At 41.0% G+C, this 17,154-nt stretch overlaps 1 protein-coding gene across 1 annotated transcript in view; it reads left to right on the forward strand.

Annotated features, from left to right (window-relative positions):
- Positions 1-17,154, forward strand: part of LOC122400453 (nuclear receptor coactivator 2-like) — a 286,464-nt gene that overhangs the window by 219,891 nt on the left and 49,419 nt on the right. The gene's annotated exons all lie outside the window — the stretch shown is intronic.

Here is a 17,154-nt window from a genome sequence, read left to right on the forward strand (position 1 = left end):
TTTGTTCAATTATCCTTAGATTGGTAATGCCAAAAAATTTTCCTTCTTACTTGTGAAATATTTAATCCTTACGTAGAAATTATTTACTGAAAATATTTTTAAACAAATAAGAGGGCATAAGAATTATTTCTATTCTTCGTAATTTTGTAAATAAGTACTGATACGTGGGTAAGTTCATTTATTTAGTATTCTCCAAAGTATTCATAATCTTTGGCACAGAGTATTGCTAATTTTGATGGAAATATAATACAATTATTGTTTTGTATTAATATTTTTAAAGAAAGATTACGCAGTGTGTCGATTGCATGAAATTGTCCAATTATCTGTGAAAGAAGTAAACGATTATAGGTAATATAGAAAACGAATGTGATAAATTTTTAATTGCATAACGAGGATTCATTTTATGGATAATAAAATTTAAATTCACAAAGACACACCATACAATCACGAGAACCGACTGTACACTGCCCATTATTATTATCTTGATTGAAGCAGTAAGGTTGCATCATGGCAAAGGCACTCACCTTACTATTGGTCGTGAAAGTGTTAAGTGTTTCCATACGCGTTTGCATGCTGCGGATAATATAAATGAAAACTGCAATTACAACAGTGTATTTGCAAAATGTGAATATATTATATCATATACCGGTAACTAATTTATTTTAATGCGATTTTACCCTTTATTTACAGTAACTTAAGACCAAATATAGTAGACATTTTTAAATCTATATAAAAGCAATATTTATTAAATGATGTAGGGCAACCATTTCCAAAATTTTCTAGTCATCGAGTATTATTTATGACGTAATACATTTTTAAATAAAATTTCTATCGTTGAGACCTTTACTAATATAACTGTGAAGTTTTTCTGATTAAAATAAGATCAAACATGATACAGCTTGGATCAGATTTGCATATTTAACGAGATTTTATACTGTATTAGAAGTAAGTTAAAATCAAATTATATCATATTTGGACTTATTTTAATCAGAGAATTCTCACAAATACAGTGATAATAATTTCATTAAAAAGAAAAAATTTAGAAAAATAAGAACACAACGTGAAACTTATTTTTTTGTTAATGGCACCTTTACTAATATAATTGAGGTTTATCTGATTAAAATAAGACCAGATACAATATAATTTTCATCAGGATCATATTTACGTATTTAATGAGATTTTATGCTTTATTAGAAGTAGGTTAACAATAAATTATATTGTGTTTGGTCTTATTTTAATCAGAGAACTCTCACAAATACATTGGTAAAAGTTTCATTTAAAAAGAAACAAAAATAAGAAAGATTCATTTTTGATCTGGTTACACTACACAAAGTGAGCCCCCTTTCGGTAGTAGGGATGACTATCGTTCACTTATCCAATAGAAAATGACTCGCAATTATCCAAGCATTGCTGTATTTTATAACCTATGTTAGAATATCGATAAAGTAACAATGTTAAAAACTATAGAGATAGGAAGAGATAGTGGTGTACAAATTTACATTTATTTGTTTCATTCTAATTTTTCGATTATACTAATAATTTATTAGTTACAAGTTTTCATGAAACATTATAGTCCTCGTCAAATATTTTGTTCATTCGAGGTTATTTTTCAATCGTTGTATTATGCATTCCCACCTTTGACATGAAGACCAGTTTTGTACTAATTATTGTACACTACAATACGGATGATCCAGAGAACAGGAATATTTAGTCGAAAGAGTTGTTACCGATATTCTGATGAGAATTTCGGTTCGAATTATCAAAAACTAATCCAGATCTAACCTAACGTAACCTACCTTCGATATCAGGACTAGTTTTGTACTAATTATTGTACACAGTAAAATATGGGTGATCCAGAGAACAGGAACATTTAGTCGAAAGAGTTGGTAACATTATTCTGTTCGAGAATTTCGGTTCGAATTATCAAAAACTAATCCAAACCTAACCTAACTTAACCTAACTCACCTTCGATATCAGGACTAATTTTGTATCAATTATTATACACAATAAAATATGGATGATCCAGAGAACAGGAACATTTAGTCGAAAGAGTTGGTAACATTATTCTACTTTTTAGGCTTTCGCGGCCATAGTGATTACTACTAGAATTGGCTTCCGGGTTGAAGCCGCGTTCAGAAGACGAGATCGTCCGACGTTTCGCCAGCATTGCAGCTAGCTTCATCAGGGAATCAAATAATCTGTGATACTGAAGAAAGTATCAGAGGGGGCCCTAACTTATACCTGTGTCCATCGTTGCGGATCAGTGCACCATCCAATAGTTTTTAATTGGACAGCTGGTCAATTAAAAAAAAACTGGGAGGAGGCTGCTCCAGATTGGATTGAGACATAGACCTTTATCCCGATTGATGTTGTTCGGGTTTTTCGGATTTCTACCGCTTCACGGTATTTCCTGGGGAAATAAGCTTTTTCCTTAGCCAGGTCTTTGACATTTTGGAAAAGGATCTTGTGGCCAGTCTCAATCTGGTGTTCGGCTACAGCTGACTGTACGTAACCCAAAACGTAAAAACAAAAACCTTCTTGTCATGCCGGCAGACAAAGGCAACGCCACAGTCGTCATGTACAGGAAGGATTACAATAGCAAAATCCAGGACCTCCTGCACACCTCAACGTACACCAAAATAAACAAGGACCCTACACCTGGAATTTCCAGAATAACTAACCAGCTTATTAAACAAGCTAACCTCTCGCCAGAAATTTCCAAATCCATTACCTCGACAGAACCACAACCACCTAAACTTTATGGACTACCAAAAATCCACAAAGACAATATTCCTTTACGTCCTATAGTCAGCGCCATCAATTCACCTACACACAATCTAGCCAAATACCTCTGTCGTGTTCTGCAACCGCTTACAGGCAATACTTCATCACACATCAAAAATTCCACCGACTTCGTCAAGAAGATCAATAATATCAGAGTTCTTCCTCAGGACATCCTTGTCAGCTTCGACGTTGAGTCACTATTCACCAGCATCCCAATTCCAGAAACTTTAGACATCATCCGTAATACCAACTTAATCCCTTCGAACTTAATCCCACTCATAGAGCACTGCCTCACCTCCACGTACTTCACTTACCAAGGTGAATTCTACAGACAGGAAATAGGCGCAGCAATGGGTTCACCCATCTCACCAGTGGTGACGGACATTTTCATGGAACACCTAGAAAAAACCATTCTAGAGAATGCTCCAGCCAAACCCACGGCCTGGTTCCGATATGTGGATGACACTTTTGTAATATGGAGACATGCTAGAGAGATCAAGTTCACAGTCGAAATAGAGAAGAACCAGCAAATCCCTTTCCTGGATGTCCTGGTAAACAGAAAACACGACGGCACTCTTGGACATAAAGTATACCGAAAACCTACTCACACAGACAGATATCTACAAGCTTCTTCACACCATCATCCATCCCAAAAGGTATCGGTCATTTCTTCCTTAATCACCAGAGCAGTCTCAATTTCAGAACCATCCTCCCTTCAACAAGAACTCACCAACGTAAAAACAGCTCTAATTAAGAACGGCTACACTACACCTCAGATCAACCGCACGATGCGCAAAATAATCAATACACCAGGTAACACAAATACACAATCCCCACCTTTACAAAACACCCTAACATCTATTGCGTTTTTACCCTATCTACAGGGAATAACAGACAGGATTTCGTGGGTTCTCAAAAAATATAATATTAAAACGATATTCCAACCGGCTCAAAAGGTGAGTCAAATCTTGACCTCTGCCAAAGACCCGTGTCCACTCCTTACCTGCCCAGGTGTATACAGAATACCCTGCTCATGCGGTAAGGTGTACATCGGTGAAACTGGGAGGAGTGTCAATACTCGCCTAAAGGAACACGAAAGATGCTCCAGATTGGGTTACGTACAGTCAGCTGTAGCCGGACACCAGATTGAGACTAGCCACAAGATTCTTTTCCAAGATGTCAAAGTCCTGGCTAAGGAAAAAGCTTATTTCCCTAGGAAATACCGTGAAGCGGTAGAAATCCGAAAAAACCCGAACAACATCAATCGGGATAAAGGTCTGTGGCGGCCAAGGCACCACATACGCCTTAGCCGTTCGAAGCCGCTAAAATGTATGGTTGCACACGAGACGATGGTTGCACACGAGACGACCAGAGCCGCGTGAGCCGAAAAGCCGTTGTCGTCGTCTCTGACCATCTTTTGTTTTTGAAGGCCTCTTGGTACGGTGGCGATGATCGTACCAGAGAGTCGAGCGTAACCCGCACCACGAGTCACGTCGTTGTACGACAGCAACAATACAATTGTGCGGAACGGAACAGAGCGGAGTCATTATCTTCCCGATCCCACATTGGTGACCCCGACGTGATCTCGCCGCGCAAGTAAAGTTTTTTTTAAGAAAATTTGGACATTTTTCGTATACGGACAATATTAGTTAGGGTAGAGAAATAAGTGTATAGTGTTAAGGACATAAGAAAAGGACACGGTCTGACAAATAGTAAGCGCGGTGTGTGTGTGCGGTGAAACTATTTTTTTTTTGTGACCAAGACTGGTAAAATGACTGACCCTAACGTTAACGCAGGGACATCCACGGGTGTGCCGTTGGCAGTTGATCGCGTCGCTGTACGGATACCCGAGTTTTGTCCGGGAGACCCGGAGATGTGGTTTTCAATGGTAGAGAGAAGTTTTGAGGTATCCAATGTAACGTCGGAGACCACGAAATTCGGGTACATTCTCGGCGCGTTAAGTGCGCGACACGCCGCGGAAGTAAGAGACATTATCATGAATCCCCCGGCCGCGGATCCGTACACGACGCTAAAAAATGAGTTCATTCGCCGGCTTAGTGCGTCGCAGGAACAGAAAACGCGGCGGTTATTGGAACACAAGGAAATCGGGGACAGAAAACCGTCCCAATTTCTTCGTCACCTGCGCGGATTGGCCGGTACGGCTTTTTCGGACGGTGTATTGCGGACGCTTTGGATGGGCCGACTACCTGCTAATATGCAGGTGATTTTAGCCACGCAGCGGGACACCCCGCTGGATAAGGTGGCAGAGTTGGCAGACGCTGTTGCGGATACGATGACACCGCGGGTACACGTCACGGAGGCCGCGATTACGGGCGTATCTGCATCCTGCCAAATACCCCCGCCGGGCCCGAGCATCGAGGCCATGTTAAACATTAAGATGTCACAATTGGCTCTTTCCTTGAGGCAGGAAATTTCTGCCATCCGCGAATCCTTGGTGGACCAGGGGCAATCTTCCCGTCGCAGGTGGACCCACCGAAATCATCCAAACTCGCGCTACCGCAGACGATCTCTATCGCGATCGCGAGAGCGGCCCGCGGGAGGACAAATGGACCATCAAGGGAAATGCTGGTACCATTGGCGGTTCGGTCCGGCCGCGCAGAGGTGCGTTGCACCGTGCAATTGGAACGCCACGGATCAGGGAAACGACCTAGGGAGTCGTTGATGGCGGCCAGCGACACAAATCCAGCATCACGCCGCCTCTTCATCTTAGACAACAGCTCGAAGACGGAATTTTTAGTGGATACCGGGGCCGATTTGTGCGTTTTTCCGCGCCGCCTGCTAGGCGGATTGCGAGAAAGATCGAAGTACCAGCTGGCGGCGGCGATTGGGAGTGTAATTAACACCTACGGGACAGTGTCGTTAAACCTGCACCTCGGCCTACGACGGGATTTCGTGTGGCGATTCGTGGTTGCGGATGTTACAAAACCCATAATCGGGGTAGACTTTCTCGATCACTTCGATCTTATGATGGACATCCGCAATCGTCGCCTCGTCGATCGGACCACGTCGTTAACGGTCCGCGGAACACGAGCCGAGGATGAAACGCCGTCGGTGAAGACAGTAGCAGGGACTACCGTTTACCACCAGCTCCTGATGCAGATGCCGGAACTTACACGGCCTAGCGGCACCCCGATGAGGACTACGCACCAAACGGTGCATTACATCGAGACAACCCCTGGACCACCCGTTTCCAGCAAGCCGCGGCGGCTTGCACCGGACCGGCTCAGGGCTGCCCAGAAGGAGTTCGACGCGATGGTGAAGATGGGCATCGCTTGTCCTTCGAAGAGCGCGTGGTCAGCACCCCTTCATATGGTTCCGAAGAAGGGCGAAGAAGCTTGGAGGCCTTGCGGTGACTATAGAGCGTTAAACGCACGGACAATTCCCGACCGATACCCCGTGCGTCACATTGAGGATTTTGCGCAACAACTGAGTGGCAAAAAGGTATTTTCCACAATAGATCTCGTCCGAGCTTATAATCAGATTCCGGTTGCGTCGGAAGACGTCGGAAAAACGGCCATTACAACGCCGTTCGGGCTTTTTGAATTCCCGTACATGTCGTTCGGGTTACGAAATGCCGCGCAAACATTTCAGCGCTTTATCGACGAAATTTTACGCGGTTTCGATTTTTGTTACGCGTATATAGACGACATTTTGGTCGCCTCAGAATCCCAAGCCGATCACCTGCGCCATTTAGAATTATTATTTAAACGATTAAAAGATTATGGCATTGTTGTTAATCCGAATAAATGCACGTTCAGACAGGAAGAAGTTAAATTTCTAGGCTATCGGGTAAATGAAAGCGGCACTCAACCTTTGCCCGGCAAGGTACAAGCCATAAAGTCATTTCCCCTTCCGAAAAACGCGAAGGATTTGAGGCAGTACTTGGGAATGCTTAATTTTTACCGCCGTTTTATCCCAGATGCCGCTCGCTTTCAAGCACCCTTGAACGACCTTTTAGCCGGCAATTTAAAGGGCAAGACCCCGATAGCCTGGACTTCGGAAGCGCGTCAGGCTTTCGAAAATACCAAAAATAGTTTAGCAAACGCAACCCTGCTTTCTCATCCTGCGGTCAACGCTCCATTGTCGGTTACCTGCGATGCTTCTGATTACACCGTAGGAGCTGTTTTACATCAGTGCGTCGGCAACGAACGACAACCATTAGCATTCTTTTCTAAGAAATTAGGATCTGCCGAAAAGAAGTATTCAGCTTACGACCGGGAACTACTTTCTATCTATTTAGCAATAAAACATTTCAAACATATGCTCGAAGGCAGACATTTCACGATTTTTACAGACCATAAACCCATAACTTTCGCTTTCAAACAGAAATTAGATAAATGCTCTCCTCGACAATTCCGTTACCTAGATTACATTGCGCAATTCTCTACAGATATTCAACATATTTCCGGTAAAGACAACGTCGTTGCCGATGCACTGTCCAGAGTGGAAACGGTTAACCACTCGATTAATTTCGAAGAATTGGCAAAATTGCAAGCCCAGGATGAGGAGTTGCAGCGGTTGTTGAATAGCGAATCTAGCCTGCAATTACGCAAAGTCTCGTTGCCTGGCACGTCTTCCGAAATTTTTTGCGATATTTCGACTAAGAATGTAAGACCTTATGTCACCCCTCCTTTCCGACGTGCAGTTTTTAATATGTTACATGTATTATCACATCCAGGTATTAACGCGACGATCAAGCTCATAACGCAACGTTATATTTGGCCGTCGATTAAAAGAGATGTTCGCACGTGGACACGTTGCTGTATACCGTGCCAAAGATCAAAAATTTCCCGTCATGTGACTGCACCATTGGCTACATTTGTTAAACCTTCTGCGCGATTCAAACATATTCATTTAGACATAGTAATTTTACCGGTGTCCGAAGGTTTCAGGTATTGTCTGACCTGTGTAGACAGATATACGCGGTGGCCGGAAGCCTTCCCCATGGTCGATCAGGAGGCCCAAACCGTAGCTCGAACCTTTTATGACGGTTGGGTAGCGCGGTTTGGTGCTCCCGTACGGATTACCACCGATCAGGGTAGGCAGTTCGAATCCAAATTATTTTTTGCGCTGAACAATTTAATTGGATCCACACGCCTTCGCACAACGGCGTATCACCCAGCGGCCAATGGGATGGTAGAGCGTTTTCACCGACAGCTCAAGTCGGCTATAAGGTGCCACGGATCCGACAAGTGGACAGAAATACTTCCGACGGTTCTACTCGGTATTCGTTCCGCCTGGAAAGAAGACCTCGGCGCTACCTCAGCGGAATTAGTTTATGGCGAGCCATTAAGATTACCGGGAGAGTTCTTGTCTTCGCATTCAGCGGAAGGCACAGAAAATGCTTCCGATTTTACTAATAGACTACGCAACCATTTTTCTAAATTGAGTCCCTCTAATGCATCGCGCCATTCCGTTAATCGTACATTCGTTTTCAAAGATCTTAGCAGTTCAACACATGTTTTCATCCGAACAGATTCAGCCAAAACTATTTTACAACCCGCTTATGAAGGTCCATACGCCGTAGTGCGCCGAGGCGAAAAAACATTTACAATAAACATTAGATGTAAGGAAATAAATATATCAATTGAAAGGCTAAAGCCTGCTTATATGCTAGCAGAAAACAGACCGGATCCCGTGAGCATAGAAAATCAGCCGGTCACACAAACAAACGTACCTGACAATGCGCCGGTTATACAGCAACGTGTCACGCGTTCAGGTAGACGCGTACGTTTTCCCGAGCGATTTCAAATTACGCGGTAGTACTTAAGGCTTGCGCATTATTATAATAAGTATCATATACCATTTATTTTTATCCATCACTTTTATGTACTTTCATGTATTTTTAGGTATTACGTATTATATATTAAACTCCATGTAAATTCCTTTTTTTTTTCAACTCTGTTCAAATACTGTAATGTAAATCTTAGTTAGGATAACGTATTTTATATAATAGAGTAAATGGTAGTGGTAATGTAGTCGGTCAATTTTTCGTAATTGTGCCAATTACTGGCAGGGGGGTAGTGTGGCGGCCAAGGCACCACATACGCCTTAGCCGTTCGAAGCCGCTACAATGTATGGTTGCACACGAGACGACCAGAGCCGCGTGAGCCGAAAAGCCGTTGTCGTCTCTGACCGTCTTTTGTTTTTGAAGGCCTCTTGGTACGGTGGCGATGATCGTACCAGAGAGTCGAGCGTAACCCGCACCACGAGTCACGTCGTTGTACGACAGCAACAATACAATTGTGCGGAACGGAACAGAGCGGAGTCATTATCTTCCCGATCCCACAGGTCTATGTCTCAATCCAATCTGGAGCAGCCTCCTCCCAGTTTTTTTTTAATTGACCAGCTGCCCAATTAAAAACTATTGGATGGTGCACTGATCCGCAACGATGGACACAGGTATAAGTTAGGGCCCCCTCTGATACTTTCTTCAGTATCACAGATTATTTGATTCCCTGATGAAGCTAGCTGCAATGCTGGCGAAACGTCGGACGATCTCGTCTTCTGAACGCGGCTTCAACCCGGAAGTCAATTCTAGTAGTAACATTATTCTGTTCGAGAATTTTGGTTCGAATTATCAAAAACTAATCCAGACCTAACCTAACTTAACCTAACTCACCTTCGATATCAGGACTAATTTTGTATCAATTATTGTACACAATAAAATATGGATGATCCAGAGAACAGGAACATTTAGTCGAATGAGTTGGTAACATTATTCTGTTCGAGAATTTCAGTTCGAATTATCAAAAACTAATCCCGACCTAACCTAACTTAACCTAACTGACCTTCGATATCAGGACTAAGTTTGTATCAATTATTATACACAATAAAATATGGATGATCCAGAGAACAGGAACATTTAGTCGAAAGAGTTGGTAACATTATTCTGTTCGAGAATTTTGGTTCGAATTATCAAAAACTAACCCCGACCTAACATAACTTAACCTAACTCACCTTCGATATCAGGACTAGTTTTGTACTGATTATTATACACAATAAAATTCGATAGCAGGACTAGTTTTGTATTAATTATTATACACAATAAAATTCGATAGCAGGACTAGTTTTGTACTAATTATTATACAGAATAAAATATTGATGATCCAGAGAACAGGAATAAAGATTCAGTCGAAAGAGTAACGTTATTCTGTTCAAGAATTTCGGTTCGAATTATCGAAAAGCTGAGATCGTAGATGTTCCCCTCTTCCTGTTCCTGACGCCTCGAAACGCGACGTTGAGGCTTTTACTTTATGCGCGCAAAAATAAAATTCCCGTTTTCGAACATCGCGGAGAAAGACGGTAGCGTTTAGTCCGTTCGGTCGATTAAAAGCAACTAAAAAAGCTCGAGAAAGCGCCGCGCGGCGTCGTTTTTTTTTTCTCTCGCGGATCTTAAGAACGCCGTGACTGCATTTACGAAAATAAACGTTGCTGTAAATCGTCGAGCTCGATTCCGTTATTTATAACGAACGCAACGTCCCCCGTACGACGGTCGTGATTTTTAAATTTACCGCGCGAACGTGTCGCGACGCCAAACCTCCACGAGGCGTATCAATCGTTTGACTCTTTCGCCAGATCGCACAGTAGCGAAACTATTATCGAACTAATGTCCGGTAATTGATACTCATTTTCCACGCGTTAACAGACGTCTTGATGTAATCGATAGAATTACTGGCACCAATGAGACGTTCGATCGAACGAAACGGGCAATTTGTGTCTCAATTCGTTCCTGATGCTTTCGTAACGCACCGTGGCCAGAATATAAGGAGGGAAATAAAAATAAAATTAGTTCTTCTTTTATTCGATATTATTCAACTGATTAAAACTCAAGACTTTTATATATATTTATTTACATCAAATGATTTTAACCATACATAATTTAAATACTTTTATTAATTCGCGATAAAATATAATTTCATTCAGTGATTTATACTGCACTTTTTTACGAACAAATAACTGATCGAAAGTTAGCCTTTTATTCTTTCTTCTAAATTTTTATCGCGATAAGAACTTTGTCCATCTCTGACTTCCTCGATTTGTGAAGATGTCCGTCGTTTGTTAGCTATCTGTTCGTTTCGAAAACTGGCTCTAAAAGGTTCGCCAATGATGGCCACTAAGACCACGCGAAGATACGATTCGCGTCCATTGAAGCCTTTCGACAGTTTCTCCTAGATACTGTTGCGAGATACCATTGAAACGTTATGTCGTCTCGCAGACGCCTTTAACACTTTCGCGACTATGCGTGTAGCACAGTGGTTGGTGCACAATCGTTTTTGCTAGTGGACTAGATAAAATAAAATAATAGTTTCTATGAACCAAAAGCCGAATAAAAACGAATATACGCGATATATTTCAATTTTGAAAGAAACGCGACATCCTTCGCGAAAGGTGGCCGTTAAATTAGATTTTTTGCCGTAATTCACGAGACGGTTTTGTGTTTCTCAGAAAATGAAATGTGACCCTAAATAAAAAGATAAATCTTTCTCTCTCTCTGTCGGTCACTTAGATCGCGACAAATAAATCAACAAAATTAGAAAATAAATTTCTTCGTTGGACGCATTAAAAAAAAATGTCGAAGAAACGGAAATGAAAAGTGAGAAAAGAGTATAAAAAAGAGAACTTCGAATAAAGCAGAGTCTCCCGGACATGTTAAATGTGCCCTCTAGCGAAATTTATTTCTGGAAGAAAGGAAATACATATATCGATAAAATAAGTTTCGTCCTGGGTTAAGAATGCCCCGTCATTTTCTGACTAATAGCACTTCACTCTGATGACTTATTTAATTTTGAAAAATTAAATCCTTGTCTGGTTTCCTCGAAAAATTTCTAACCTCATTACTGATTAAGAAACTTGCCTCACAGTATCTCGATGAAAAAGCAAAATACCAAAAACTAGATTAAAATACTGGATGCCCCTCGGGAAACTGTCGAACTTTCGTTGAAAACATTTTTTCATGCAACAAATATTTTACGAGTTATATGAATCTCGTTTAAAGCTAAGTTCAACGCCACCTGCAACGCCTTCGTCGTCATTGTCTCCATGAAATATAAATGTTCGCGTTATAAAGTATTAATTCACGTTTTAAGTACAAGACATAATGTACAACGTAAATGGATTTCGAAATAATTGCAGTATGCACGCCCTCTCGATGTCGCGTCAAGTTCAATCTTGAGGAAGAGGCTGAGAGAAGAAAACAGTTGAAACGAATAGTGATATCGCGACCAGGGGGTCGCGCAGGCGGTCAGATATATTCGATTCCCTGAAAATACGCGAAACGATAATTGGTTCGAGTCAACGTCTAATTGCAAGCAGCGTGTCTGTCCGTAAAGTCGTAAACAGCGAAAGAGAACTAACCGTTGGAAGGGGCTCGAACTTCCCGTCTGTTCTTTTCCGTGCATTAATTCTGCGGTTCACGAACGAGCACATGTCGATTCTTCGCGCCCAGGGTCGTGATATTCGCTCGTTCGTCTTCGTTCGACACGTTATGTGGTAGCATTAAGAGGCAACACACAATACTGCACATGTGAGAATGGTCCCTCACCCCGTGCGTTCGGCGTACTGCCCTCGCAAACGAATTCCGTGGACACAAGAAATCGTTAAAAAAGTACTTCTTCAGAGTTTGTCACGTGACCTTGAATGACGTCATCGAGGTCAATAGGAAACCTTCCAAACGGCAGCGTTATAACCCGAGCTACCGGAGCAAGAGTTCGTGTGACGTCATCTGCGCGGTAGAGCCACGCGCATCCTGTCCTACGACGTGACCGAGGTAGAATCAATTGTATATTTGCAACGAAATCTTTCGCCATCTCGACATCGTGTACCGGTAGTAGTTGTGACTAAGGTAGTTCAGCGTGCCAACGAATGAATTTGCAGGGAACGTCGACTCCGAACCGACGTGTTTACGTATGGATTTATGTGATTCCATCGACGCAATTTTTGCCCCTTGATTTCTCGTCTTGCTTTCGTATTATTTTTTTTAAGCCCATTTCTGGTTCGGAAAACGATCCGTTCGACCAGAGAAACGACGGTTCCGAATGCGATCGAGGAAGAATTTATCGCGTGCGACGTGTGCGATGGGATGGGAGAAATATATGTATACGCTTTAAAGCAGAGGCTAGCGGCAACGTCGCAAACCGTTTGTCGGACTCAGCCGCCGAGTCACCGACTTTTCGAGGCCACGGTACGGCATGTGTCCGTGCGCTTCAATTCACTCCCGATTACGAGCGCGATCTATCGGTGCCGGGAAATATGAACTCAAGGACGAGCTTTTCCCCTCGCGATCATGAAACTCGGCCGGTAACGCAGAAATTTACTTTCCTTCTCTCTCGTGTTCCACTTACACGGTTAACCTTGCGATTCTGAATGGCAGCGCGGCGACGAGTTCATTGCTGTTTCTTTGTAACATCCGCGTTAAATATTTTTCTACCGCGATGCGGCGTTTCTTGCCGAGTGGACACGTAACAATTTGGAATTTACTTTTCTTTTCAATTTCGAAAGTGCATCGGGCGTAAACGATTTTAATTATTTACCTTGCTTGCCAGCGAAAATATAGAACTGGTTCTGATTCATCCGCTGGCATTCTTGAAAGTAATAGAAGGTTTTCTTTCCCTCCTTTTTACTGCTTTAGCTTCGTTTATTTATGCTTGCAACAGCATTTAAGATATTATCGGTTCGGTGAAAGGTGTTGCGGAATGATTTGTTATTTTACGCCTGAAAAGTTTTTTCTTCAGAAGTTGCACTTAGTTTTATTAAACTCTGCACGAAGATTTAAATTTGCTTCGAAACACGCTTAATAGAAAATTGTTCGCGAAAGGAATTGTATTATTTAATGATTGCAACTTTACAATTATTTTTTCAATTTTTATTTACTTTACTATTTCAGCTTCCATTTGAAAATCAATGGCGATAGAGAAACATAGCAGAAGAGGATAATTAAAATACAATTGATCAAAATTTGAATTAAATAGCTGATTGTAATTAAAATTACTAGTAAATTTATGGTTATGTACGATCGTGCTCGAGTTTCATTATTCTGAAAACAAGCAAGCGGATGAGTAATTGTTTGCAACTTCTGATAGGAAAGATGCAACAGTTTGTTGTTTTCAATTATCGCACGAGGCGGAGGAATGTGGCTTATCAGTTCAAATACTTGTCGATGTGTGCCGATTAGTCGCTTCAGAATTAAGACGTTTTGTACAAGAGACGAAGAAAATTCACACGCATCTCAAAAATTTTCCGTCCGGTATTATCGCTTAGTACTTTTATTATTACCGCTGCCATTTTTATTTTACTCCGCTCTTTACAAACTTGTGGTTATTTTTTTCCCCGCTTGTAATATTTTGTTCTTTTAGAAAACTACTATTTTATCGTCAGTATGAAATACTGAAGCTGCTGGCAGAAGAATTTATCTCAACACTTGTAAAAAAGTGGAAACAGTCTATTATAATAAAATTGCATGAAACGACTACGACCATTTAGTACAAATGAAGCATTTTACAATTTGCTAAATACAAAATAATTTAAATTATTTACAGTCACGTTTGCAAGTCTTTTCGGTAAATAAAACCATATGTAGGCAAACTTTCAATGCAATTATGCGTATAGGAATTGTTAGATTTCACTCGTTGTGGACCGAACAGAAATCAATTGCACGTATAAGAAAATAGTAACATAGTTCAATCTTTAATACTTTAGTAATTCTTTACACCTCTATATAATGAAAAACGTGGTCGCTCGTCAAAGGCTCGATCCCCGAGAGCTACATCTATATCAGTATTCTATAAGTATAGTATGCATGCTGACGCGCTGATTACCGCGAAATTCAACACTCCCCCTTAATTACGAGTCAGCATCTTCGTTCATGTTCTCATCGGATAAATTTAACAACCTTACACACCTTACATGTTTTGTCTTTGGCAATGCTTTGGTCATTATATCTGCTACCATATCATACGTACTTATGTATTTTACATTTGTCTCGTTATTTTCCAATGCTTCTCGCGAGTAATGATACCTTATATCTATATGTTTACTTCTAGAATGAAGAACGCTATTTTTACATAAAGCAATTGCACTTTGGTTATCGCAAAAGACGTCCGTGGGATCAAACGAAAGATCTCCCGATTTGATATGATGTAGCAGTCTTCTCAAATAAATTGTCTCGTTAGTTGCTTCCGATAAAGCTATATATTCGGCTTCCATAGTTGAAAGCGCCACGCATTTTTGTTTCCGTGTGCTCCAACTAACTGGACCATCTGCTAAAATCACGGTGAATCCAGAGCACGAACGTCTATCTTGTACATCACCGGCCCAGTCCGAATCAACGTAGACTTCTAATTTTGTGTTTACCTTTTTGTACGTAATCGCATAATCTATTGTTTTTCGCAAGTATCGTAATACACGTTTGCCGATTTTCCAATGACTTAATCGCGGTCTCTCACAGAATCGACTTAAGGGGCCATTCTACCTTGTAGGCATGAAAAATACGTATTTCTTTGTGATTTTTTTTGCGGGTTATTAAAGAGCGATTAATTCCGGATTTTGTAGATAGATTTATTATATATTTAGCTATATTTACGAATTTTTGCAACGCATAATATCTATTGATTACGCTGTTTTTGTTGATCATCAAACAACAGTTTTTACGAACGGCACCCGACTGCGTACGTGATATCTTGCGAACAAGTTATTCGAAATCCTAAAACCAACGATATTATTAATATAGATGAGTGTGGTTATAGCATGAACTAGGATCTTTTCAAAAAAACAAAAAATGGCAAAATGGCAGCTATTTTACGAAAAAATACTGAATATTTTCATATATTTGGTTGCTTTTTTGTTAATAAAAGAAAAAGTATTGCATATATCGCAATTATCCTAGTTCATGCTATAGGGAGACCAGTTCTGAAGATACTGTATAAATTTGATGTTGATATCTTGAATAGTTTTTTAGTTATCACGCACGCAGTGCCGAAAAATGTAGTTTCGAGAAAAACAGCTTTAAAGTTTTACGTCCAGTTTTTATATGTATACGTGGATAGTGTGGCATCTTACGGTCAATCTGCTATGCCGGGTCCATATAATAGTCCTTCTGCTTCTTCAAATAATTCATTATTTTTCAATTTCTGTCGTTTTTCCTCCAATCTACCCTCCCTTGTGGCAGCAAGGGAACGACGCTCTGCTGCATTTATACGGCGATTGTCCGAAGCATCGGCGAACATCTTTGCCTGCGGTCCAATTTTCACTCCCAATATTTCCAATATTTTCAATAATGGAGAATACCCATCATTGAAGGTACATACGGCAAGAAAAGCTGCTATTTGAATCACTTTAGCACCCGTGTATATATGCTTTGGAACAAACTGCCAAAGCGTAGAGTTGTAGCTTTCATTATTGTTTTGCGTGCATCCGCCCAAGCACCGATGAAGCAGTTCTTCCGAAGAAAGATCCTCATATATAGGGTATATCACTTTCTGAACACCTTCAGCAAGAGGAGCTTCATGCTGAAACTGTTCCAGTGTCCCATTAGCTTCCGCAACTCGCCATTTACACCATGAATTTGGACCGGGTGGACAGAGGGTGTGCTGAGGTTTTAAATTAGTAGAAATTTTATGATAAAATGTCGACCATATTGCATTTTTCATTTCAGATACAGAATTTGGATGTCTTCTAATGGCCAGTCCGTAATATATTGTCAAGTCTTTAATCAAGGAATCCGTTAGTTTGCCGCTGCCTTTGCCACCAATCCCTTTATTAAATTTCTTCGCATTTCTTAATCTGGTTATAATGTTTTTTCTGGACTACTGATAGCTTCTCGTACTCCATTCGGTACGCTATTTTGGTTTGAGGCTTTGTTAGCGTAATGGAAAATCTTTTTGGGCCTTCCAGGTTTTCCATCTCTCAAAAAACTCGGCCGTCCGCGAAGCCGTGTTCCTTGTGCAACTGGAGCAGTAGGAGTACTGTACATCTCCTCATCTGAATCTGATTCGCTAACTGGATTATCTTCCCCTTGATTTGCATTTTCTTCTAATCTAACTGTATCTTCGTCTGCCTCGATGGATATTTGATCTTGCTCATCTGCTGTTTGTATGTTTAAAGGTACCTCATACAATATTTCTTCTTCACCTTCTTGAATGTATGGAGTTTCATCTTCTAGGAACTTGACATCTCTTTCTTTTTCAACGGTTTTTGTTCCTCTTTCCCAAAGTCTATACGCTTTTGCCTCTTCAGAGTATCCGACCAACACATATTCTTTCCCTTTTGGTGCGAATTTATTGCGTTGATGTCTTTTCTGAAGTGCGATCACGCGACTTCCAAACATTCTCATATAACCTATGTATGGTTTAT

The sequence above is a fragment of the Colletes gigas genome, unplaced genomic scaffold (assembly GCF_013123115.1).
Source record: "Colletes gigas isolate AHSC1104 unplaced genomic scaffold, ASM1312311v1 Colletes_gigas_Sc00018, whole genome shotgun sequence".
Taxonomy (NCBI): domain Eukaryota; kingdom Metazoa; phylum Arthropoda; class Insecta; order Hymenoptera; family Colletidae; genus Colletes; species Colletes gigas.